Source organism: Tamandua tetradactyla, chromosome 9 (genome assembly GCF_023851605.1).
Source record: "Tamandua tetradactyla isolate mTamTet1 chromosome 9, mTamTet1.pri, whole genome shotgun sequence".
Classification (NCBI taxonomy): Eukaryota; Metazoa; Chordata; class Mammalia; order Pilosa; family Myrmecophagidae; genus Tamandua; species Tamandua tetradactyla.
In genome coordinates, this window is record NC_135335.1 from 95,423,086 (window position 1) to 95,450,436 (window position 27,351).

The 27,351-nt window shown below is 37.5% G+C and overlaps 1 long non-coding RNA gene across 6 annotated transcripts in view; it reads left to right on the forward strand.

Moving 5' to 3' along the window:
• The first annotated feature begins 533 nt into the window (after positions 1 to 533).
• Positions 534 to 27,351, forward strand: part of LOC143646216 (uncharacterized) — a 92,249-nt gene continuing 65,431 nt past the window's right edge. For 5 of the 6 annotated variants that reach the window (XR_013157384.1, XR_013157388.1, XR_013157385.1 and 2 more), the window contains exons 1-2: positions 534 to 591; positions 2,167 to 2,274. This is a non-coding gene — a long non-coding RNA (uncharacterized LOC143646216). Of the gene's footprint in view, positions 592 to 2,166; positions 2,275 to 3,449; positions 3,697 to 27,351 lie in introns of those variants that run through there. The other variant, XR_013157389.1, reaches the window with a different exon arrangement.

Consider the following 27,351-nt stretch of genomic DNA (forward strand, 5'->3'; position numbering starts at 1 on the left):
GCTCAGTGACAGAATTCTCGTCTGCCATGCCATAGACCCAGGTTCAATTTCTGGTGCCTGCCCAAGCAAAAAAGAAAAAAACATATGGAGAAAGGGAATATCATATGCATCTGTGATCTTGCATATCCACTCCTAGGCCTATAATCAACAGAAATGTGTGCACATATATGCCAAGTAACCGCACATGGAGGCACATGGCAACATTTCTACAATATCCTTAAATGCATACAACCCAAATGTCTATATAATTTCTATCAACAGAATGGATATTTTGTGATATACCCATAAAGGACAAGCTTCATGGGTGTGTGACCTGTGTAGTCACACAGGACCCAGTGCTCAGAAGGATCTTACATTTGGTTAAATGCTTTGCTTTCACCATCTTGAAATTCTTAATTTATCTTTGAACTTATGTTTTGTAAATGAAACCCAAAGGTACAAGCATGCATGAGAGGAGATAGCTAAGTACACACACTTGCTGCTATTCATTTGCCTCCCCTTTGACATATAGCATTCGTGATGTCACAGGAGCACAGAACTCAGTGGAAGCAGAAAGCATGGGCATTCAGCAGGAATCAATTCAAGTACAAGGTAAGCAGATACCTCTATGACTAAGAAAGCAAGGGTGCCAACAGCCTCAGAAAGGTATGCTTTTAGTTGAAACCAAACTTGTTCAAAAGCAGGAAGAGTGCAATGCTGTTCAAATAAACTTGAACCATCAAGGAACCCTATCATATCCCTTTTACATGTGCTACTTCCCTCTAACTAGCCAATCCCAACCTGAAAATAACATAGAAGGAAAGGGAATGATAGGGAAATCCATAATTCCTTTAACTTTCAGTCCTTACTTATCCGTAAGCAAAAGGCAGAAAGGGTGTAATATATGCCTATCAAGAAGAGAAACGAAAACAGAAGAGCTAGTTTAATCTGGTGTCCCCATTGTTCTGGTAATATCTAAATACATATGTCTGCAGTGATGCAATGGTGGCTCAGTGGCAGAATTCTCACCTGCCATGCCAGAGACTCGGGTTCGATTCCTGGCACTTGACCGTACCAAAAAAAGAGTCTTTAATACATATGCCTGCATAAGGTATAAAATTGATTTAATTTTGGTGATTCTGTAATGAGTTAATTTATTAAGTTGCATATTTTTGTTTCGTGTACTTTAAGTATAAATTAAATTTCACAATTAAAACATTATGCAATTCTCAGATAATGGCAAGATTCATTCAACCATTCAACAGATATTTGTTGCATATCCACTATACGCTACAAAAAGCTCTTACAGTAGAGGATACAGCTATGGGCATGACAGAAATTGCCGCCCACATGGACCTTATATTCTAGTGGTAGGAGATACTCAAATCTAAGAAGAGAGCGAGAGCAGGGAAGTGGGAGAGAGACCATTTTAGATGAGATGATCAGGGAAGGCTTCTCTGATCAGATGGTATTTGAACAGACACTGAAATGAGAGATGGAGTCACCCAGATAATTGAGAAATTGTGGCCAGGCAGAGGCAACAAGTCCCCAAGAAGTTAATGGCTTGGCCCATTTGAAAAACACTAAAGAGGCAAGGTTTCTTTAGAAGTATATTGTGTTTGTTTCTTGTCTGCTGAAACAAATTACCATAAATTTAGTGACTTAATAGGACAGAAATTTATTTCCTCACAGTTCTGGAGACCAGAAGTTGGAAACCAAGGTGTCAGCACAGCCTTGCTGTCTCCAAAGTTTCCTCCAGCTTCTGTTAGCTCCAATAGTTCCTTGACTTGTGACTGAATGACTGAAATCTCTACGTCTTCACATTGCCTTCTCCTCTCTGTGTCTTCCCTTCTTGTCTCCCTTACAAGGGCACTTTTTACTGGTTTAAAGTCCACCCAGATAATCCAGAAAAATGTCATCTTGAGTTCCTGCAGTTAATTACACATGCAAAAACTCTTTTTTCAAATAAGATCATCTTTACAGGTTCCAGGGTTCGGGCCTGGACATATCTTTGTGGAGGCTACCATTCAGTCCACTACACTCATTTTAGAAAAGACATTGTTTGGAGAAATGACTGCTGTTTGAACTAATACTAAATGGGCTTGTCAGGAGTTAGCTTAAAATATATGGTTATTTTAATAAATAAATTATAATATTTTAATAAATAAAATACATATTTTATTTTAGGGATTTTTCCCTTAGCTCCAGGCTGGTTCAACCTTGTAATTTAAGAACCCCCTCTCCTCCAGATTCTGAGAAGCTCCATCCACTACTGCCCAGAAGTTTAGAAAGAAGGTAATTAATTCATTATTAATTGGTACAATTGGCAATTTTACTTAAATGTTTTGTCCGTAATATCCTGACACAATTTGCTGGTATGAAATCCTAGTGAACATATCAATTCCCTCTCTCTCTTTCGAACTCACATGTACACACACATATATCTCATACATATTTATAACATTTTTGTTGCATTTGCTTTCTCTTCCCAACTAAGGACTTCAGTGATATGAGGCAGTGTCACCTGCAGACATACGTGTACAGCTAGGATAGTTCTGTGTTACTGTTGTTAAAGAAGCAGAATCAATATTTATTGAATGCACACAGACTCCAGAATCCCAAGAGAGTGGCCACAGAATTTTGACTATCATTAGGAACAAGATATTATGGATCACTATTGAAGAAAAAAGTGTCTTTTAGTATTTTCCATGATTTTGTATCTAAATTGATCATTGAGACTGCTTGTTAGAAAGAATTTTTACACGGTTATTTGGAAGAGCTTCCTGACCCCAAACAGTCTCAAGATGATCTTGAATAGTTAAAAATTCATTTTTAGTTTTATATTATTAAGACAAAGAAAATTATTCATTTTAACCAGATATTTTTCGATGTTAACACATTTGTGTTTCAGATGCATTTGTTTTATTTTTCTAATCATAAGAACTTGTATAATGACAATTCTTTATTCTCTGAGCCATATTTCAACACTTAAGCAATTTAAAGGTCAACAAAAACAATGGAAAAGCAATTTCGTATGTTCCCTTTCATCACATAATTATCAAAAGTACATTGAGGCTATGGGGGCACTCTGTCAGCTACATGTCAACATCATTTCCACTAGTCCTGTCACTCTCTAACACTCGCTTTTTCTTGAGTTTGAATTCTTATCTTTGTGATTAAAAATTGCTATATTGTTCTCTTTATTAATTACAAATTCAGACAAAAGGGGCAATTATAATTATTCAATGTTAAGTTATTATTAGGGATGGAATAAATCCTAAACTCCTGTTGAGAAGTTTATTTGAGCTATAAATAATCTGTATTCTGGGAAACAGCTGTCTATGGGTTTATTATGGCCTTAGATTGCACCTGATGTGACTTCTTTTGCTTCCATTTTGCACTGCTTTGCTGAATTGTCTTTTGGAATTTTGCTAGTCCCCAGCTAATATTTTGCATCTGACTCTCTTTAGTCTGCTTGATATCGATTACTGTTTGTTACTTGCTTGAACTGAAAATCAGAAACTGAGAATCTCAACCACTTGAAGCAACACAACCTGGAATTGATGAAGATTAAAGTATTCTAGGAAGGAAAATTGTCAGTGTAATTGTTTTGACTTTGTGTTGGATCTAATGTGTACTGAGTTAGCTTTTAAATTGCAGAACTTTCGCAGGAAACAAAAGCAAGCAGATGGTAGGAGGTGACATGACAGGTAAAAAAAAAAAATAAAATAAAGCCAAAATGGTGAAAGGAACTAATTCATTTTTACAAGTATTTATTGAATTCCTAATATAGGTTAGGCACTTCTCTAGTCACTGTGTGCTCTGACTTTTGGTATCTTATCTGCAAGTAGCTACAATTAGACAATAAACAAGTAGACAAATAAATAAATATTTTCAAATAGCATCTGCTATGAAGAAAATTAAAAGTATAAAAGGATAGAGGAAAAATCTTAAGATTTTGTCATTGGATGACTTTTTACCTGAAAACTGAATGAAGAGAGGAGCCATCTATCTGATATTTGGTAGGAGAATATTCTGGGCAGAGGACATAAGTATAAAACCTGTAGATTTGAAAACAAATTAGTCTATGTCAAGAGAGAGACGTTTATTTAATGAAAATGCCATTTGATAACAATTTATATTTTCTAAAAAGAAAAGTTACATAAATCCCCCAGAACTTTAAGACAAAAGATTCTTAAGACTGTACTTGGCATAGGTTTGAGAGCAGAAAAGGCTGGATATTTACCTGCTCTGCATAAGAAGGCCATTGTAGTAAATCACCAAGTCCAGACATTCTGACCTTCTTTTGATTGTTTTTATGCACCAGGTTTCTTCGAACCTATGAGTCTCCGCTCATATGCTTTCCACTGCTCGGAACGCTTTCCTCACTTCATTTAGTTAACTCTTACTTAACCTTTTACCTTAACTCAAATGTCATGCATTTTACAAATCATTATCTCTGTTTACATGACTTACTTGGGTGATCTATGAATTCCAAGAGGACGGGGTCCATGATTGTTTAGCTTTTGAGGGTTCCTTTAATCCAGCTTCTATGGAAATGGTCCTAGGTACTGTGCTAGGCACTGAGCACATACCCCTGTGAGCTAAACACCGAGTGATACTTGCACAGTTGATCTCTTCTCACAGAAATTATGAAAGGCAATAAATGAATATTGCTCTGTTAATATGTTTTTTTATACATAGCAATAGAAAACCACAATAGATTTTGTTGTGTGTGAATGGGATATCGCCAGAACAAAACCCTAAGATATGTAGTATTGATTTTGGTTCCAAACAGTGAGTGGAAGCTTAAAGGATATCAAAGAGTGTTAGCAGAAGCTTAAAGTACTTCAAAGAAACCACTATTTGGATTTACTGAAAGGTAAGGGGTATGTCATTGAAAGTTAGAGTAACTGGAACCCTTTTAATGTGGTCACAGAAAGTTTAGCCACTTGATTACCTGAGGTAATATGGAAAATAGTAAATATTCATAATGAACAAGATGATCTCCCTAACAAGATTTCAAGGCAGAACAAATATTCCAGCTGCTTGTGCTTACTGCCTAAGATGAAAGGACAGAGATAAGTCAGAATTTTATGGGTTCAAAAATAACACTATCTTTTATTCCAAGACTCTCCATGTGACAGACGATTCTAAGACAAAAATAAAATGAAGTGCATCAAGCCAAAGTTTTAATACTATGTAGATCCTTGGTTAAGATCTCAGAAATATCTACGCTGGTGCTATATATACATATATATATATTTTTTTTTTGGCTGACACAATAGGAATTTATTGGCTTTCAGTGTTGTGGCTGCAAGTCCAAAATTTAGATATTGGCAAGGATTGCTTTCTTTTCAAAGACTGTGGCATTCCAGTACTAGCCACAGGAATCCTTGAGATTTCTTGGTTTTTCCATCACATAGGGGTGTCCTCTACTTTCTTCACTCCTGTGACTTCAAGGTTCTCTTTATAAATTCTCCAGTAATCTGTATTAAGACCCGCCCTCGTTCAGTTGGCCACACCTTACCTAAAAACAAGAGCTTCAAATTGTCCTATTTACAAAGGTTTCGTACCCACAGGAATGAGGATTAAGAATTAGAACATGTCCAAATTGGCATACATAATACATGTAATGTAGATGCTTAAATATTCTCATTTCCTCCTTCCCATCTCTTGTGACATTATAGTCATTAATTGTACATTTCCATATGCTATAAACACCTATACATCATTATTATTGCTTTGAAAGCAGAGAAAGAAGTGGGTGAGAGGGTAGTTCAGTGGTAGAATTCTCGCCTGCCATGTTGGAGACCCAAATTCAATTGATTCCTGGCACGTGCATTTCCCAAACAAACAAAAGAAACCAGCAACAACAAACGATTCAACAAATGGAGCTGCAATAATGGAAAAAAGAATGAAATGTGGCCCTGCCATAGAACATACCAAAAAAAAAATTAAAAGGAAGAAAAATATAAGATTATATTTCACTTCTCTTAAAATTCCTTTTCCAATGTTCTTTCTTTCATTATGTATATCCAAGTTTTGTGACCTATCATTTTCCTGCTGCCTAAAGAACTTGTTTTAACATTTCCTATAGGACAATACACTAGGCAATACATCTCTGTGAGTGTGGCACTGTATTTTAGCACTTAACTATCATAAAAACTGCACAACCAAATTAAATCATTAGGATCACACTTTGAAGTAAAGCTAGCAGGAACTCTTTTGTTCTTCATTTTTTTGGGGGGGATGGAGGAAATCCCTTCCATTTTCAACATTTGGGATATTACTAATGCCTTATCACAAAAGATGTTTTCTTCACAGAAAGTCGAGCAAAACTTGTTTTGCTCACAGTGAATTAGGTTTAAAAATAAATAACACACATACAGACTGTGCAACAGGACTGAATACAAAAACTCAGAAATGGACAGCACAATATACTACCTAAATGTAATATAATTGTGTTAAAATACAGAATGAAGCTGCATGTGAGAATGATAGAGGAAAGAAGGCTGGGGACATAAATGAAATCAGAAAGAAAGATAGATGTTAAAGACTGAGATGGTATAATGTAGGAATGCCTAGAGTGTATAATAATAGTGAAATGTACAATGTACAATTTTAAAAATGTTTTTGCATGAGGAAGAACAAAGGAATGTTATTATTGCAGTGTGCTGAAAATAGATGGGAATTAATATTTTAAAATGTCACCTTATGTGTGAGACTAAAGCAAAAAATGTTTATTTGTTTATATTTTGACTAGTGCATTTCCTAATATAACTTATATAGATAGTTTGATCGAACGCCATAAGTACTTGGAATCTCAGGTAGGACATGAGATTTTGTTGGTTTGTCCAGAGTGATGCCCGGATGAATCCCAGAGTGATTCGATCAGTGAGTGGAAAAGTATTTACAAAGCCCCCTTTGGGGAATGGTGAGAGCAGGGAGAAATTCAGCTTCCCCAAGTTGAATTCTTGATATTTTCACAAGCAGTGTGGACAACCAAAGCTATAGACTGAGCCCCCAGTCTTGGGGTTTGTTCATATGAAACTTAACCCCACAAAGGATAGGTCAAGTCTACTTAAAATTTAGTCCTAAGAGTCACCCCCAAGAAAGCCTCTTTTGTGACTCAGATGTGGCCTCTCTCTCCAGCCAACATGACGAGCAGTCTCACCACCCTCCCCCTCTCTGCGTGGGACATGACTCTCAGGGGTGTGGACATTCCTCGCAACGTGGGACAGAAATCCTGGAATGAGCTGAGACTCAGCATCAAGGGACTGAGGAAAACCCTAGAATGAGCTGAGAATTAACATCAAGGGATGGAGAGAACCTTCTCGACCAAAGAGGGAAGAGTGAAATGAGACTAAGTGTCAATGACTGAGAGATTCCAAACAGAGTCGAGAGTTTATCCTGTAGGTTATTCTTACGCATTAAGTAGATATCACCTTGTTGTTCAAGATGTAGTGGAGAGGCTGGAGGGAACTGCCTGAAAATGTAGAGCTGTGTTCCAGTAGCCGTGTTTCTTGATGATGATTGAACAATGATATAGCTTTCACAATGTGACTCTGTGAATGTGAAAACCTTGTGTCCGATGCTCCTTTTAGCTACTATATCAACAGAAGAGTAGAACATATGAAATAAAAATAAATAATAGGGGAACAAATGTTAAAATAAATTTAGTTTGAAATGCTAGTGGTAAATGAAAGTGAGGGGTAAGGGGTATGGCATGTACAATCTTTTTTTCCTCTATTATCATTTTATTTCTTTTTCCGTTGTCTTTTTATTTCTTTTTCTAAATCGATGCAAATGTACTAAGAAATGATGAATATGCAACTATGTGATGATATTAAGAATTACTGATTATATATGTAGAATGGAATGATATCTTAATGTTTTGTTTGTTAATTTTTTTTAATTAATAAAAAAAGTTAAAAAAATAAATAACACAAATTTTACTCTATCAATTTAGATAATTTTAATATATACATTAAGAAGGCTTAACTAAAATTTAAACTGGTCTGAAAATAACACACCTTATGGGGGAAAATGCTTTTAAAAATTGCAATTTTAATGTGGTCACACTGTAGATGCTATTTTATTTTTATTTATTTTTTTAGACTCCATTCACCAGGCAAGTTGGGCAACATTAGTCTATGTTTTATTTATCATATCTAGTTCATGAACATATGGTTAGATATCACAGCAATGACAAGTTCCTATATAAGCTTCTCTTCATTGTGAAAAATAACATATATACAATAAAAAAACAAATTTCAAAGCACACAAAGCACACGGAACAGATTTCAGAGTTTCACAAGGGTTACAAATCCACAATTTTAGGATTTTCCTTATAGCTGTTCCAAGACAGTGGAGCCTAAAAAAAAGTCAGTATAATGGTTCAGTGGTCATACTCATTTGTTAAATCCTGTATTCTCTTTTACAACTCCACGTTCTCCTTGATCTCCAGCCTACTTGATGTTCTGGAGAGGCTGGCTCCTCTGGATTTCAGGACTTATCTGGTCTAGGAACCCATCCAAAAGTTGTAGGTTTCTGGAAAGTAACCATAGTGCATGGAACCTTCGTAGAATCTCAGATACAGCCCTAAGTGTTCTTTAGGGTTGGCATGAATGGTTTTGGGCCAGGTTTGGAAAACCATGATAAATAACAATTATCTAGCTGAAGCTTTCATAAGAGTAGCTTCCATAGTAGCCTCTCAACTCTATTTGTACTTTCTCAGCCACTGATATGATATTTGTTACAAACCTTTTCCCCTTTTTGCTCAGGAAGGCATTGTCGATTCCACAGTGCCAGCGCCAGGCTCATCCTTAGGAGTTATATCCCACGTTGCCAGGGAGACTTTCACCCTTGGATGTCATGTCTCACATAGTGGGGGAGGGTAATGATTTTATTTGCAGAGTTGGGCTTAGAGAGAGAGAGAGAGACCTCATCTGAGAACATAAGAGGTGTCCTGGAAGTGACTTTAGGCAAAACTAAAACTTCACAAGAGTAAGCCTCAAGATCAAGGGCTTGGCTTATTGATTCAGACTCCTAATGTTTGAGACAGTATCAGGGGTTTCCCTTGGTGGTAAAGTACAATAGTTCCATAATTTTTCTCCTATCCCTTAAGGCATGTTGCCAATACTTTTTAATTATCTGCTCAACATACTTTGGGATATATCTGGGTATTGCATTAAGCTCTACAGAATTACAAGCCCTCATTCCCATTCTGGGCGCCATGTGTTTGGTTTGTTCAAATGATCTATCTAGACAGATTGAGTTAGAATATGTGTTACAGAAAATTTAGGTTTTGGACAAAATAAACTTCTCTTCCTTTGGTTTCACAGAGCAGGTGAAGATCTAAAATAACTACAATGTCCTCCTAACCCCTGTGTTCTGATTTACCTTAGTCCTGACCCTATCAGCTTCACTCTTGAAAACTGATCTCTCTTTCACTTTCCCTAACAGTTGTATGTGGCAACGCTGACTTTCAGACCTGCAGAACGACTACTCTGAGTCTTAGGTGTTACACAGATACCCGAAGTTATACACATCTGTTCAAAATCTAGAAATAGCAATCACAGTTCTAGACAAAATGTGACTAGTATAAAAGCTTACATTTTAGGAACCAACTTTCTTATAAATACTTTCTAAATGAGACCATACAATATTTGCTTTTTTGTTTCTGGCTTATTTAGTATCACATAATGTCCCCAGGTTTATTCACATCATTGCATGCTTCACAACTTTGCCCCTTTTATTTAAAACTAATTTTATTGAGAAATCTTCACACACACATACAGTCCATATGTGGTGTACAATCAATGGTTCACAATATCATTATGCTGTTGTGTATTCATCACTATGATCATTTATAGAACATTTGCATCACTCCAGAAAAAAAATAAAAAAGAAACATGAAAAAACTCAAACATTTCATACCTCTTAACCCTCCCTTTCATTGACAGTACTTCAATCTACCAAACTTTTTTTTATCCTTTATCACCCCTATTACTTATTTTTTTTAAATCCTTATTTTTTCACTCATCTGTCCATACCCTGGATAAAAGGAATTTCAGGCGCAAGGTTTTCACAATCACATAGTCACATTGTAAAAGCTATATTGTTGTACAATCATCTTCAAGAACCAAGGCTTCTAGTACACAGCTCAGCAGTTTAAGGTACTTCCCTTCAGCCTCTCCAATGCACCCTAAACTAAAAAGGGATTATCTATATAATGCATAAGAATAACCTCCGAGATAGGCTCTCAAGTCTGTGAAATCTATCAGCCACTGAAATGTTATGATGTCTAATTCCTCTCACCACCCTTTCAGTCAAGAAGGCTTTCTCAAACCCATGGTGCTGGGTCCTGGCTCATCCTGGGAGTTCTGTCCCACTTGGCCAGGGAGATTTACACCCAGGCAGCCATGTCCCATGTAGGGGTAAGTTCACTGCTGAGGTGGCTTAGAGACAGGGAAGACACATCTGGGCAACAAAAGATGTTCTCTGGATCTGACTATCAGGCATAATTATAATTAGGCTTAGCTTCTCCTTTGCAGGAATAAGTTTCATAAGGGTGAACCAAAGATCAAGGGTTCATGCAATTGAAATGGTTGTATGCACTGCTTGCAAGAATATCAGAAATTCCCCAAATGAGGAAGACGAATATTTCCTCCTTTCTTCCCAGTTCCTCAAGAGGATTTTGCAAATTTTTTTTTTACTCACTACCCCAATTACTCTGGGATATATCAGGGCACCACACTAACCTGTAGAAACCAGCAAGTTCTCATTCCTATTCAAGATTCCATGTTCTTATTGTGTTCAACTAAACTGACCATACAAATTAAATTAGGTAATGTGCTACCCAAAAGATAAATTTTGTACCAAATAAACATCTCTCCCTTTGGTCTCATACATAAGTTGAAGTTTTAAATTATGGCCCATATGATCCTTTACCCTGTATTCTGAGTTATCTTATTCCTATCAGATCAGCTTCATTTATATCTCTAGTCAAAGTCTGATCACTTTTTCAACTTTTTAAACCATTGCTGTATAGGATAATGCCGACTTTCATAGCTTCAGTGCTTCAACTCCGAGTCTCAGTTGTCGCACTAATTCCCAAAGTTTCTGGGAACGACCAGGTTATATACAAATGCCTCAGTATCTCAGAATTTAGAAATAATATTTAAAAATCCTGCATATACATGACTGCTATAAGAACTTAAACCTAGGACCTGTTACAATAGACCCCAACCTGATAACCTATGATTTCGACTTCAATTCTCCAAGTTTGTACAATATAGTTAGTCCATATGAGTGACTCAAAATAACAGGTCTTTTTGTTTCTGCCATTTCATTCAACACAGAATCCTTAAGGCTTATTCACCTAGCTGCATGCTTCACAACTTCATTTTCTCTTTCAGCTACTCAGTACTCTGCTGTAAGTACACACCACAGTTCCCATTTCCTTCCCTCAGGCTTTGTACCCTGAGGATGCCTCCATCCATTGCAAAGGCAAACACTGCTGCCATGAACGCAATTGTGCAATATTCATTCATGTCCCCACTCTCAGTTCCTCCAAGTATAAACCTAGCAATGGGGTTGAATGATTCTACAGCAACCACAACCCCCCTAGTCTCCTGTAGAAACATCACACTGCCCTCCAAGGGGCTGCACCTCTCAGTTTCCCTACCAATATCGAATAGGTACATTTTTTTTCTCAGCATTTTCTCTAGCACTTGTTTCTCTCTTGTTCATTTTTAAATGATTTTAATCATACATCTTATAATCCAACCTAGGTAAATAGACATAGCTTTACCATCATAATCTATGTGAAGGCATATCCTTCATTTCCATCCATACCCCTCCCCAATACTCCCTACCTTTTGACACTTAGTTTTGGCATTGTGCCTTTGTTATATTCAGTGGAAACATATTACAATGTCACTGTTGACTATAGACCTTAGCTTGCATTGGATGTGCTTTTTCCTGTATGCCATCCATTTTCAACATCCTGCAATGTTGACATTCATTTGCTCTCTGTCATGGCAAAAAAAAAAAAGTATTTTATTTGTACATTTAATCACCATCATTGTCCACTCTAGGAATTCTTAAGTTATACTGTCTCAATATTTATCCTCTATCTTTCCTTCTGATTTCATACATGCCCCCAGCCCTCAATCATACTTGCATTCAGCTTCATTCAGTGTACTTATATTATTGTGCTGCAATCAGGTAGTATCATGCTATCCATATCTCAATTTTTACAGTCTGTCCTCTTGTACAATCTGCATTCTTTCAGCACCAAATGCCCAATCTCTACCCTCTTTCCATCTCCTGTTAACCTTGTTCTTAACTTCAACTCTCAAAGTTCACTCATTAATGTTAGTTCATTTTACTGAGTCCATATGATATTTGTTCTTTTATTTCTGGTTAATTTCACTCAACATAATGACCTCAAGGTTCATTCTACATTGTTACATGATTCATGACTTTATTCTATCTTACGGCTGTGTAATATTCCATTATATGTATATACCACAGCTTGTTTACCATTTGTCTATTGATGGATATTTGGGATGCTTGCATCTCCTCACAATTGTAAATTATGTTGCTGTAAACATCAGTGTGAAAATGTCTGTTTGTGTCCTAGCCTTCAGTTCCTCTGAATATATACCTAGTAATGGGATTGCTGGATCCTATGACAATTCTATACTTGGCTTCCTGAGGAACCATCAAACTGCCTTCCAGAGCAGTTGTACCATTTCATATTTTCACTAACAGTGGATAAGTGTGCCCCTTTCTCCACATCTTGTCCAGCACTTGTGGTTTTCTGCTTTTTTTTTTTTTTTGATAATTGCCATTCTAGTAGGTGTCAGATGATATCTCATTGTGCATTTGATTTGCATTTCCCTAATGGCCAGTGAATTTCAGCATATTTTCATGTGCCTATTAACCATTTGTATTTTCTCTTCTGAGAAGTGTCTGTTCATGTCTTCTGCTCATTTTTGAACTGGGTTGAGTTGAAGAATCTCTTTCTGCATTCTGAATACTAAACCTTATCTGATATATGGTTTCCAAATATTGTCTACCATTGCATAGGCTGCCTTTTTACTTTCCTGACAAAGTTTTAAACAGTATTTAATTTTGAGAAGATCCCATTAATTCATTTCTTTTTTTCAGTGCTCATGCTTTGGGTATAAGTTCTAAGAAATTGCTTCCTATTACAAGGTTTATAAGATATTTCCCTACACTTTTTTCTAAAAGTTTTATTGAATTAGCTCTATTTCTAGATCTTTAATTAATTTTAAATTAAATTTTGCATAGGGTATGAAATATGGATCCTCTTTCATTCTTTTGCATATGGGAATCCAGTTCTCCAAACACCATTTATTGAAGAGGTTGCTCTCTACCAGGTGCGTTGGCTTAGACTGTCTTATCAAAGTTCAATTGTCCATGGATGACAGGGTCTATTTCTAAACAATTCGATTCCATCAGTCAGTACATTTATCTTTATGCCAGCACCATGCTGTTTTCACCACTATAGCATCATAATACACTTTAAAGTCAGGTAGTGTGAGACCTCCCACTCCATTTTTCTTTCTCAAAATATTTTTAGCTTTGGAGACAACTCATCCTTCCAAATAAATTTGGTTATTGGTTTTTCTATTTCTGCAAATTAAGTTTTTGAGATTTTAATTGTTATTGCATTGAATCTATAAATCAATCTGGGTAGAATTTACATCTCAACTATATTTAGTCTTCTAATTCATGAACACGGTATGCCCTTCCATTTACTTATTTTTCCATGATTTCTTTTAGCAATTTCTTGTAATTCTCTCTGTATAGGTCTTCTGAATTAAATTTATTCCTAAATATTTGATTCTTTTAGTTCATATTGTAAATGGAATTTTTTCCCTTGATTTCCACCTCAGATTGCTCATCACTAGTGTATAGAAATATTACTGATTTTTGGGCATTGATCTTGTACCCTGCCACTTTGATCTGCTCATTTGTTAGTTCTAACAGCTTTTTTTGGTAGATTTTGGGGGATTTTTGACATATAGCATCAGGTCATCTGCAAACAGTGAAAGTTTTTACTTCTTCCTTTCCAATTTGCATGGCTTTTATTTCTTTTTCTTATCTAATTGCTCTAGCTAGAGCTTCGAACATAATGTTGAGTAACAATGGTGACAGTGGTCATTCTTGTCTTATTCCTGATCTTAGAGGGAAAACTTTCAGTCTTTCTCCATTGAGGATAATGTTGGCTGTGGGTTTTTCATATATTCCCTTTATCATGTTGAGGAAGTTCCCTTCTATTCTTATCCTTTGAAGTGTTCTCATCAAGAAATCATTTGTTTGATGTTTTAGTTTTTTTGTTTTTTTTTGGTATTTAAAAAAATAAAAAAAATATTAAAAAAAAGAAAGGATGTTGAATTTTGTCAAAAGTCTTTTCTGCATCAATTGAGATTATTGTGTTTTTTCCACTTTGATTTATTGATATGGTATACTACATTAATTGATTTTCTTATGTAGAACCAGCCTTGCTGGAATAAATCTCCACTTGGTCATGGTGTATAATTCTTTTAATGTGCTGGTGGATTTGACTTGAAAGTATTTCGTTGAGGATTTTTACATGTTTATTAATTATTGAGATTGGCCTGCAATTTTTTTTTCTTGTAGTATCTTTGTTTGCTTTGGTATTAGGGTGATGTTTGCCTCGTAGAATGAGTGTGGTAGCTTTCCCTCTTCTTCAATTTTTTGAAGAGTTTGAGCAGGATTGGTACTAATTCTTGAATACTTGGTAGAATTCACCTGTGGAGCCATCTGGTCCTGGTTTCTTTTCTGGGTGCTTCTTGATGACTGATTGAGTTGTATGGTGTCATTATGTACACAAGATATCAAATCTTTATCTGATACATGATTTTCAAATATTTTCTTCTATTGAATTGGCTGCCTCTTCACCTTTTTGACAAAGCTTTTTTTAAGCACAAAAGCATTTGATCATGTAGAGTTCTCATTTACCAATTTTTTCTTTTGTTGCTTGTGCTTTAGGTGTATGGTTTAGGAAGCTACCTCTTATTACTATGTCTTGAAGATACTTCTGTATATTTTCTTCTAGGAGTTTTAAAGTACTGGTTCTGATGTTTAAGTGATTTAGGTCTTTGCTTCACTCTGAGTTAATTTTTGTGGAGGGTGTAAGGTAAGGGTCTTTTTTTATTCTTCTGACTTTTGATATCCAGTTCTTCCATGCCCCTTTATTCAAAAGACTGCTTCGTTCCAATTCATTGGAGTTGAGGGTCTTGTTGAAAATCAGTTAACCACAGTTTTGACTATTTATTTCTGCACTTTTAATTTCACTCCATTGGTCAGTAATTGTATCTTTTTGCCAATACCATGCTATTTTAACCACTGTGGCTTTATAATAGCTTTAATGTCAGGAAGTATTAATCCTTCCACTTTGTTCTTCTTTTTTTGGTTATCTTTAGCTATTCAAGATTTTTTTCCCTTCCAAATGAATTTGATAACTAGTTCGTCCAAGTCTTCAAAGTAGTTTATTTGGATTTTAATTGGTATTGTGTTGAATTTGTAGATCGATTTGGGGTAGAATTGCATTTTAACTATAGTTAACCTTCCTATCCATGAGCAGGGAATGTCTTTCCACCTATTTAGATCTTCTTCGATTTCTTTTAACAATGTTATGTAATTTTCTGTGTACATCTTTACATCCCTAGTTAAATTTATTCCTAGACACTTGATCCTTTTAGTTACTATTTTGAATGGGATTTTTTCCCTAATTGTCTCCTCAGTTAGGTCATTGCTTGTGTATAGAGACATTATTGATTTTTGCACATTAATCTCATATCTCACCACTTTGCTGAATTTATTAGCTCAACAATCTAAAAAGCTTTGTTATGGATTTCTCAGGATTTTCCAAGTATAATATTATGTCATCCTCAAATAATGAAGGTTTTACTTCTTCCTTTCTTATTTAAATGCCTTTAACTTTTTTGTCTTACCTAATTGCTCTGGCTAGAACTTCTAGTAAAATGTTGATTAGTATTGGTGATGAAGGGCATCCTTGTCTCATTCCCAATTTTGGGAAAGGCTTTCAGTCTGTCGCCATTGAGTACAATTCTAGCTATGGATTTTTCATGTATGTCTTTCATCATGTTGAGGAAGTTTCTTACCTTTGTTTTTCATGGACAGGCACTGGGAATTGAACCCAGGTCTCCAGCATGGCAGGCAAGAATTCTGCACTGGGCCACCATTGTACCACCTTGATTCCCACTTTTTGAAGTGTTTTTATTAGAAAAGGATGTTGAGTTTTGTCGAATGCATTTTCAGTATCAATCAAGATGATCATGTAATTTGTCCTTTTCTATTTGTTAATGTACTGATTGATTTTCTTGTGTTGAATCTCCTGTGCATGCCTGGTATAAACCACACTTGGTTGTGATTTATAATTCTTTTAACTGTCATTGGATTTGATTTGCTAGTATTTTGTTAAGAATTGTTGCATCTATATTCATTAAGGTAATTGGTTTGTAGTTTTCCTTTCCTGTAGTGTCTTTATCCAGTTTTGGTATTGGTTTTGGAGTGATGCTAGATTCACAAAATGAGTTAGGTAGTGTTTCTTTCTCTTCATTTTTTTGGAAAAAAATGTCAATCAGAATTGGTGTTAGTTCTTTTTAGAATGTTTAATAAAATTTCCTTGTGAAGCCGTCTGGTTCTGGGTTTTTCTTTATAGGAAGACTTTTGATGACTGAATCTATTTACCCATGATTCAGATTTGTTTGTTAAGATCTATTCTTCTTGAGTTAATATAGATTGTTTGTGTATTTCTCAGAATATGTCCATTTTATCTAAGTTGTCTAGTTTGTTTGCTTATATTTGCTCATAGTATCCTCTTAATTTTTTTTTTTTCTTCAGGGTCTGTGTAACAACCCCTTTTCATTTATGATTTTGTTTATTTGTGTCCTCTCTCTCTCTCATCAACCTAGCTAGGTGTCCATCAGTTTTATTGAATTTCTCAAAGAAACAACTTTTGCTTTTATTGATTTTTTCTTTTTTCTTTTTTTTGTTCTCCAATTCATTTAATTCAGATTTAATCTTTGTTATTTCTTTTCTTCTATTTGTTTTGGAGGTAGTTTGCTGTTCTTTTTCTAGTTTCTCCAGGTGATCAATTAAATCATCCATTTCTGCTTTCTTCTCTTTTAATATAGACAGTTAATGCAATAATGTTCCCTCTCAGCCCACCTTTGCCACATCCCATAAATTCAGATATGTCATATTCTCACTTTCATTCACTCCAGGTACTTGTTGTTTTTCTAGCAATTTCTTTTTTAACTCATTAGTTGTTTAAGTGTTTTATTTAATCTCCATATATCTGTGAAATTTATGGTTCTTTGGTGGTTATTGATTTCCAGCTTCATTCCGTTGTGATCAGAGAAAGTGTTTGGAATAATTTCCATTCTTTTAAACTTTTTGAGACCTGTTATGTGCCCCAGCTTATGATCTGTCCTGGAGAACATACCATGAGCACCAGAGAAGAATGCATTTCCTGGTGTTTGAAGGTGTAACAAACTATATATGCCTGTTATGTCTAATTCATTTATCAAATCATTTCACTTCTCTATTTACTTGTCAGTCTTTTGTCTAGTTGTTCTATCTATAGGGGAGAATGGTGTATTGAAGTCTCCTACTATTATTGTTGAAACATCTCCCTTCAGCTTTACCAATTTTTGCCTCAAGTGCTCTGGAGCTCCTTGATTGGGAACATAAACATTTATGATTGTTATTTCTTCTTGGCTAATTTTCCCTTTTATTAGTAGGTAGTGCCCTTCTTTGCCTCTTAGGTTTTCTTTACATTTAAAGTCTATTTTGATATTACTATAGCTACTCCTGCTTTCTTTTAGTTACAACTTTCATGGAACAGTTTTTTCCATCCTTTCACTTTCAATCTATTTGTATCCTTGGGTCTAAGATGGTTCTCTTGTAAGCAACATATAGATGGATGGTAGTTCTTAATCCATTCTGCCAATTTGCATCTTTTAATTGGTAAGTTTAGTCCATTAATATTCAAAGTTATTATCATAAAGGCATCTCTTGAATCCACCATCTTATCCTTTGGACATTATTTTTCAGATCTGTATGTTCTTTTCCCTCTTTCTCATCCAGTCCTTTAAGTAACCCTTACTGGTACTCTTCAATTCTGTGCCTTTCTCCAGACCTCCCTCTCCTACATATATATATATATATATTTTTAGCCAACAATATTTCCTTTAATATTTCATGTAGGGCTGATCTCTTGTTGACAAATTCTCTCAGCATTTGACTGTCAATAAAAATTTTAATCTCTCCCTCACTTTTGAAGGACATTTTGGCTGGATAAAGAGTTCTTGGCTGGAAGCCTTTCTCATTCAGGCTCCTAAATATATCATACCACTGCCTTCTTGCTTCCATGGTGCCTGTTGAATAATCCAAACTCAGTCTTGTATGGTTTCCCTTATATGTAGTAGATTGTTTTTCTCTTTCCACTTTCAGAATTTTCTGCTTCTCTTCAACATTTGACAGAGGGATTAGTATGTGTTTTGGAGTAGGCCTATCCTATTGGGGTTCATTTGGCTTCTTTGATTTGCATATTTATGGCTTTTGTTAGGATTGAGAAGTTTTCCCCCATTATCTCTTCAGTTAAACTTCCTAGCTCTTCTCTTCTAATTTTTCACTCTTCTCTTTTTCCTAGTTCTTTATTCTTTTCTCTTTATGGGACACCAGTGATTCTTATATTTGCATGCCTTGTGTTGTCCATAATTTCCCTAAGATCCAATTCAACTTGTTCTATCTTTTTTGCCATTTTTTCTTTTGTGTGTTCTAAATCAAATATCCTGTCTCTAGTTCATTAATCCTTTATTCTGCCTCTTCAAATTTTGTGTGACTCTAGATTATTTTTTATGTGTTTTACAGTATCTTTCATCTGTATGATATCTGCTATTTTTCTATTTATTCTCTCAAATTCTTTTTTATTCTCTTATAGTGTCTTTTTAATATCCTTTTTGTCATTAATCAACCCATTGAATTTGTGTAGTAGAGTTGTTTGACCATCTTTGATTAGTTGTTCCAAAGTGTCTGTCTCCTCTGGTGTTTTAATTTGGTCATTAAACTAGGCTCTATTTGTCTGCATCTTCATATGTTTTGTAGTATTCTGTTGCCTTCAAGACATTCAATTATCTTAATAGTGCTTTTACTTTGGTAGCTGGTTTCCTTCAGTCACCTAAGGTTTTTTTCTGTGGGATGGGTGTTGCGTGGGTGTGGGGTATGGGGTGGGACATAATGGCACCATGGCAGGGCACAGTGTAGGGCAAGGTGACAGGTGGGTGTGCTATCCTGGTGCTCAGGAGTGTGGTATGTGGAGTGTGGGGTTGTGGGGAGACGATGTGGAGTCTATGAGGGCAGGCTGTGGCTTGGACAGGCCTCAAAACACAGCTGAAAGGTGCAGAGCAGAGGACATGGAGGCAAGGTGTGGTGGCAGGTGGATCACAGTGGCTGTGCAGGTGCATGGGGCATGGGGGATCAGGCACAAACATAGGGACAGGGGACAGGGGGTGGGAAGGCAGGGTGTGGAAACATGAGGTCAGGTGTGTGACAGGGCACAGGTACATGCATAGAGTGCAGAGGGCATGGGGATCAAGGCATGGGGTTCAGGATGCAAAGGTTAGGGTACAGAGTATAGGGCATAAGTTCATGTGGGATGGGGGTAGGAGCACAGGTGTGTGGATCAGGCAAGCAGGCATGGCATGGGGCAAGCATGAGTGTGGGTACATGCATGCATGGGGCACAGTGGGTTACAGTGCAGGAATCAGGGGGACAAGGCATGTGTCCATGCTTGCATGGGGTGGGTATGGCAGGTTAGGGGAGCTTAGGGCATAGGTGGGTGATGGAATTCATGAGCATGAATGTGACACATTTAACCTTGGCTTACTTCCTAGTCCCTGGGTCGCTGTCCATGTACTCCTGCAGGCTCCGGGCCTCCATTTGGAAAGGGGAACATTAGTCTCCTTTCACTAGTTGGATGGTCTCCAGAGTTCTCATCTCAGTTCCTTAGCTTCTTCATCCAGGACCTTCCAATGAAGTACAGAAGACCCTCTCAAATCTTTTGCACCCTGGAATTGCTGTCCAGGTTGCTTTTTTGTAGTTTCTCTAGCTGGAATAGGAGTGAACTCAACCTTTCTTATTATGCCTTATGCCCTCAATTACCTCATAGAATTTTTGGACAGAGAAGAAGTGCTCTAATAGTCTTAAACATCTGTCTTACTCATCTTCTCCATTAAATAATAGGGTTCTAAGAATTTCAAGGTTGTCGTCCACAGTATTTTACAGGAGCCCAAGGTAGAGGAAGGCTCATCTCTAAAAGATTTGTGACTATGACATTTGTCAAATGCATGAGCCCCAAAGAGATTTATAAAAATCTCACAAAATTTTAAGAGAATTGTTCTGAATGAATAAAGAGACAAAATCAGTAGTATTGGAGAAAGGCCTTCTGACCCAAAGTGGTTATAGAAAGAAAGCATGCTATATGGAAAGCAAGCATTATGGTTTAAAATTCAATTCATTTATGGAAAAATAAGGATGATGACTCAGTGAACAGAACCAAGAGTCCAGAGGATATGACCAAGAGCTACAATTCCCAGAGAGCAGTATTAATCAGTGATGCAGAAAATGATAACATTGCCAGGCTGCATTTCAAAGCAGCTGTTGGACAGTGAGTGACTAGTGTACGTCACCCATTTTCTTCTTTTTGAAGAGTTGTAGTACTGCAACTATTTTACATCTGTCCCAGCGTTATGCTGGTTGTATAAGGAGAAGTTGACATATCTCTTCACAAAGCAGATGTTCAGATCAAGAGGAATGGTACTCAAAGAACCATACCTGAGTTACTGCATCAGAGGAACTATGTCTGTAATAGATATTATTTAGGTGATAAGACACTTTACCTTGAAACTGAGCATATTGTCATAACAAATATGATTGTTTTAAGTTTTGAAAAGGGAATAAGTGTATTTTTCATGTGGGAGGAATCCAAATGTTTATGGTCAAAAGACATACTGAAGCACTTTTAAAATATTTCCATACATGCCTTGCCACTGCTCTATCTACAATAGGGGTCAATGTATCTTCCTCTTAAATCTGGACTCATCATAGTGATTGGATGACTACTAGAATGTTGCATAAGTGAAGAAATGGGTTCTGAATCAAGTCCTTAAGGGACAATTCACAAATGCTTCTGAATGATTAGATGTCCACATGCAAATAAATGAACTTAGACGCAGTCACTTTTCACACAAATTAACTCAAAATGAATCATATACCTAAATGTAAAATGCAAAACTGTAAAACTTATAGGAGAAAATCTATGTGAAAATGAATTTAGTGGTGAATTTTTAGATATAGCACCATTAGATATATCCATTAAAGAAAAAAATGAGGGTGGGCCACCGTGGCTCAGCAGGCAAGAATGCTGGCCTGCCATGCCCGAGGACCCTGGTTCAATTCCCAGTGCCTGCCCATGTAAAAAAAAAAATGATAAGTTGGACTTTATTAAGATTAGAAGGTTTTGTTTGTGAAGGTAACATTGTTAAGATGATGAATATGCAAAAACAATTCATATTTCTGATAAGGTTCTTATATCCAAAATATATGGCACTTTTAAAACTCAAAACTAAGGAACAAAAATCTCAATTAAAAAATAGGCCAAAGATCTGAACAGACACATATCAAATGAAATATACAAGTGGCAAACAAGCATATTAAAATTGCTCAATGTAATTTGTCCCTAGAGAAATGGAGATTCGACAACAATGATAAATGACTATACATTTATTAGAATGATTGAATACAAAGACTGGCAGTAACAAATGTTGACAAATAATAGAAATCCTTATTCCTTTCTTGTTGGGAATGCAAAATGGTGCAGTCATGTTGGAAGACAGTTTGGCAGTTTCTTACAAAGTGAAATATTGTCTTAGCAAATGACCCAAAAGGATTTACCCCACTATTTTGAAAATGTGTATCCATGCAGAAGCTTGCATACAAAATTTACAACAGAGTTATTCATAATTGCCACAAACTGGAAGCAACCAAGATGTCCTTCAATAGAAGAGAGAATAAACAAACAGTGGTACAGCCATAGAATGAAATTCCATTCAGTGATAAAAATATATTAGCTATCAATTCACATAAAAACAATGATGAATGTCAAATGCATACTTCTAAGTGAAAAAAGACCATCTAAAAAGGCTATATATTGCCAAATCTGAGTAAAGTTTGAACTTTTGTTAATAATAACATACCAATGTTGCTGCATTTGTTGTGACAAATGTATCATAGTAATCTAAGATATTAATGATAGGAGAAATTAGGTGTAGCTATAAAAATATTCTTAAATAAAAAGATAAATAAAACTATGATTGATCATGCCTCAATAAGTCTGTTAGGAACTCAGAATAAAATTCTAGAAGTATTGTAACATAGCATTCCCAATCCCATGAATATCTGGGAACTTGTAAAAACTCTTGCCATTACATATCAGAAGTCTTTCAATTATTTCCAAGGCAAGAGAATATACTTGAAATCCCTACAAAGTATCAGAACAATTTTTAAAGGTTACTACATAAATAATGATGTTTTCATGTCTCTAGTAATGTATAGTCATAATCTTTTCTCCGTTCCAAACTCTAAGAGTAAAATTCAAATGCAAATGCCATGGCTTTCTGATTAAGGCATTCACTATACAAGCTCTTCAGTTATCAGATAAGTGCATTCCATCTTCTGAGTAAGTGTTAAATATGTTGTACTAAATTATCTTTAGACATTTAAAATGGTGACTCTGGGGATCACTTAATTAGTTAAGACTTCCATAATCAACTCCAAATAATATTTTCCTCTACAAGTAAATAAAAAATGCTTATTCATCCTTTACCCAAGCAAAAGAAACAGAGATACAGAGGTTGATATCCAATAATTCAATTTTTATCCAGTTTTCTAGCTATTTTGACAGGATTGAAGAGGCCAAATTACTTGCCACTTCACAGTGATACAGTTGGGATTCCATCTAATGAGGGATGAAGCCCTCTCAATGATTTCTGACAAACTGCAAAATGGCAGTGAAAAGGTGACAAACTATGCTTTCCAGTTATTTCACTTATTGGTACATCTCATGGTCCTCTAATAAAGCATATCTACTAGAGATGTCCCAAGTGAGTCTATTCCTTTCACTACTTTCCAAAGGAAAATTGGGAGATTGCACCATGTTCCCTATAAAAGGCATGTTCAGGTCCCAATCCACCACCAGGAAAGTGCTTCAAATGTGGCCTTGATGGACACTGGTCCCACCAGTGTCCCAATCCTCAACCGCCCAAGGGACCATGCCCTCTCTGTGGAAAAAAAGGGACACCGGAAAAATGACTGTTCCTCGGTGCCTGGCTGTTGGGGGGCCGTCCTTCCAACCCCTAGTCCACCACTGGCAGTCCTGGGCTTAGCCACCGACGACTAACGATGCCCGGCCTCAGTGACCCCAATCACCCTCGTGGAGCCCAGGGTAACAATGAAGGTAGTGGGTAAGTCCACATCATGCTTAATGGACACGGGGGCTACCTTTTCTGTTCTCCCCTCCTATTCAGGTCAACTCTGTCCTTCTCAGGTCATGATTATGGGCACAGATGGTCATCCTTCACGCCCCTTAACCACTAAGCCACTCACATATTTAATAGAGGGACATCTTATTACACATCCCCTCTTAATAATGCTTTCTTGCCCTAGCCCGCTACTGGGGTGGGATATTCTTGCCAAATTAGGGGTATCACTACACTGGAAAACAACTCCTTCTGCAAATCTACCAGTGCCTCTATGTGCAGCCTCTGCCTCTGCCCAGGACCCTATCCTTCCTGCTCACCCCTTACCACCCCACATTGTCAATCCAAAAGTGTGGGATATTTCCACCCCTATCATAGCTTCCCATCATGAACTGTTCTCATCTGACTAAAAAATCTGTTCTCATTCCCCTCCCGGCCACAATTCCCCATTTCTGTAACCCATTGAAGGGGATTGCAACCCATCAAAGGGGATTGCAACCCATCATCAACCGGCTTAAAGGGAAAAAACTCCTTATACCTACTAATTCTTATGTAATACTCCTATTTTACCTGTTAAAAAACCTGATGGTTCTTACCGTTTAGTCCAGGACCTCAAACTAATTAATGAAGCTGTTATTCTTATCCACCTGGTGGTCCCCAACCCATATACTCTTCTCTTACACATACCTCCTCACACTACTCACTACACAGTCCTGGACCTCAAAGATGCCTTTTTTTACTATACCTCTGAACCCTGCCTGTTACAATCTATTCACTTTTACCTGGGAAGACCCTGACTCTCTAGCTGCCCAGCAACTGACGTGGACAGTATTGCCTCAGGGGTTTCGTGATAGCCCCCACATATTTGGTCAAACCTTAGTCAAAGACCTAACATAATGCAATCTAACTCCCGGTGTTATTCTCCAATATGTAGATGACTTATTAATTTGCAGCCCTTCTGAAGATGCTTCCACAAAAGCCACGGCCTCCCTATTAAATTTCTTGGTGGAGAAAGGATACCGTGTTTCACCAACCAAGGCCCAACTTTCCTGTACCACCGTTACTTATCTGGGCCTCTTCCTTACTCCCACCTCTTGACACCTCATACTTAACAGGCAGCAAGCACTCCATGAACTCCAGCCTCTGGAAAATTCTGAACAAATGTTATCCTTTCTAGGTTTCACGGAATTTTTCTGGCACTGGATCCCTAATTTTTCCATTCTAGCAAGCCCCTTTATGATGCAGCCAAAGCAACACCTGTAGATCTGCTGGACAACCCCTCCGCCATATCCAAAGACTTCTTGGTCTTTCACAGTGCCTTACTTCAGTCACTTCCTCTTGCCCTCCCAAATCTTAACAAACCATTTATTCTATTTACTGATGAAAAGTGGGGAATGACAGTAGGGGTTCTAACCCAAGCTCTGGGGCCAACCTATACTCCAATAGCTTACTTCTCCAAACAGATGGACCATACTGCCTGCAGCTGGCTTCCCTGTCTCTGGGCATTAGCTGCAGTGGCCACCCTAAACCGTGAAGCTCTGAAACTCAGCCTGGGTTAACCTCTCCAAGTTCTGTTCCCCCACCATCTGCAAGACCTCTTATTCCATAAGTCTCTGTCTCTGCTCACTCCTTCTCATGTCCAAGAATTTCATTTACTATTCCTGGAAAACCTGGACATTGCTCTCTCTACATCACCTAGTCTCAACCCAGCCAAATTGCTCTAACCAGAGCTCTACACTTAGCTAAACACAAGTCAGCTAATATTTACACAGATTCTAAATTTACTTTTTTAATAGCACATTGCCACTCAGCTATCTGGAGGGAGGGAGGATTCCTTACCACAAACGGCTCACCAATAATTAATGCTAAATTAATCCAATGCCTCATTCAAGACCTTCTGCTGCCCTCGCAAGTGGCCATTATCCACTGCAAGGATAATTTATCCACACCAAACAGATGACTCCGATGTCACCTACGAAAACAACAAGGCTGATGCAGTCGCACGGGAACTAACCAAAGACTCCTCAACTTCAAACCTACTGCCACCAATTCTTTTCTTTACTCTTCCTTCCCTCCAACCGGCCTACTCTTCCAAGGAATGTGCATACTTCCTCGCACAAGGAGGTTCTACAACACCAGAGGGCTGGATCTTCCTCAATAACAAGGTGGCTCTTCCAACCAAGCAGGCTCACGATATTCTTTCTCAGGTACACTCATCACTGCATATTGGACCCAGAGCCCTCACACGGTTCCTCCAGCCTTTATTCCACCACCCGTCCTTGACTAACCTCATAACGTTGGTTTGTTCTTCTTGTCCCACTTGCCAAATGACAAGTCTGCAGGGAGGATTGTGCCCTACTTTCCCAACTCACCAGCTAAGGGGCCACCTTCCTGGACAGGAAAAGTGGTTAACACTTTAACACGCTGGATAGAAGCTTTCCCCACTACACAGGAAACTGCTGCCATGGTGGCAGACATCCTTCTAAAACAAATCATTTCCCGTTTTGGACTACCTAACTCCATTCAATCCGATAATGGCCTAGCTTTTATTTCTCAGGTGGTTCAACAAACCTCATTGCCCTTGGGAATACAGCAGAAGCTACATGTTCCTTACCGACCTCAATCTTCTGGTAAGGTGGAACGAGCCAACGGTCTTATCAAAACTTGACTAACCAAGTTGGCCATTGAGCTATGACAATCCTGGGTTGACCTTCTTCCTCTAGCCCTCATCCAACTACATGCCACTCCATGGGCACCTACTTCTCTAAGTCCTTTCGAGCTTATGTATGGCCACCCATACCTACTTAATCACCAGTTGCTGGTGCAGCCTCCTCCTTTAAGCTCTTACCTGCCATATTTCTCTTTAATCAGGCAATTACTGCAGGAACACATGAACCAATTCCTGCCGCAACCAGGGGAAACTGATCCTGCCAATTCCCCCCACAATCTTCAACTGGGAAACGAGGTACTCCTCAAACAGCTGCAGCCCAGACCACTCCAACCACAGTGAGCTGGCCCACACACAATGGTCCTAACCACTCCTACAGCAGTAAAACTATTGGGGGACTCTTCTTGGCACCATCTATCTCAGGTCAAATTATATAAGCAGGATGAGCCCTCCTACACTTGCCAGCCTCTGGTCCCACTCAGGTCCATATCACTCGTGCTGCTCACCCTCCTAACTCCCACGAAAAGCAAATCCTGTGTCTGGGAATTCCAAATCAGGGAAACCTTTACCCACCCAAAATGGAAAAGCAACCACTCACATAATTGGCACAGCAAACTGCCCGTTAACAGGTTGTAGCCAACCTATAACCATTCCTATTACTCTAAAATCCATTAAAAAAGGGCCCAAGGCCTTATGCCTGCTTTCCATATGTCCAGACCCAAAGCTAGTGTACAATGAAGCACCTCATAGGGTTCCTTTCACATCAGTTCCCATAAATTTTACTCTTCAAAGTCTACAGGCCTTAGACCTGCTGACAGCCGAAAAAGGAGGGACGTGTATGTTCCTCCAAAAAAATGTTGCTATTACATCAATGAATTGGGTCTGGTAAAGCAAAACATTCAAATCCTAAACAAGCTAAAGGAAGATTTCTATCGCAGGAAACAAAAAACCTCCTCTGCCCTAAACTGGTTCTCCTCTCCACTAGTAGCATGGCTTCTCCCACTGCTAGGTTCAGTTATCTTAATTTGTCTTTTTTTTCTCTTACCTCCTTGCCTCCTTAACTTCTTCCAGGGT